The sequence below is a fragment of the Morone saxatilis genome, unplaced genomic scaffold, assembly GCF_004916995.1.
Source record: "Morone saxatilis isolate NCDOM2014 unplaced genomic scaffold, NCSU_SB_2.0 Contig3, whole genome shotgun sequence".
NCBI classification, from domain to species: Eukaryota; Metazoa; Chordata; class Actinopteri; family Moronidae; genus Morone; species Morone saxatilis.
The window spans coordinates 2,375,610-2,375,896 of record NW_023339873.1 but is presented as its reverse complement, the minus strand read 5'-3'; positions in this window follow the sequence as shown (position 1 = coordinate 2,375,896).

Below are 287 nucleotides of genomic sequence, written 5' to 3'. Positions count from 1 at the left end.
TGTGTGTGAGTGATCCAGAAAAATCCTCTGCTAAGAGGACAGACTTTCAGTAGCTACTGCAGAAAGAGAATATAGTCTAATGGACACTAGAAGTTACGTAACAGCGTGACCAGACAAGTCATCTTATATAATGTAAACGTATCTCAGCCAGTTGATATGATTAACTTCAGTGAAAGAAACATTATATAGTTACTAGGATATACAGCATATACTGCCTTTCACTCATATTGCTACTGTCTTATATCCTTGTAGAGCAGCGGTTCCCAACCTCTTTTCTATAATTAAAA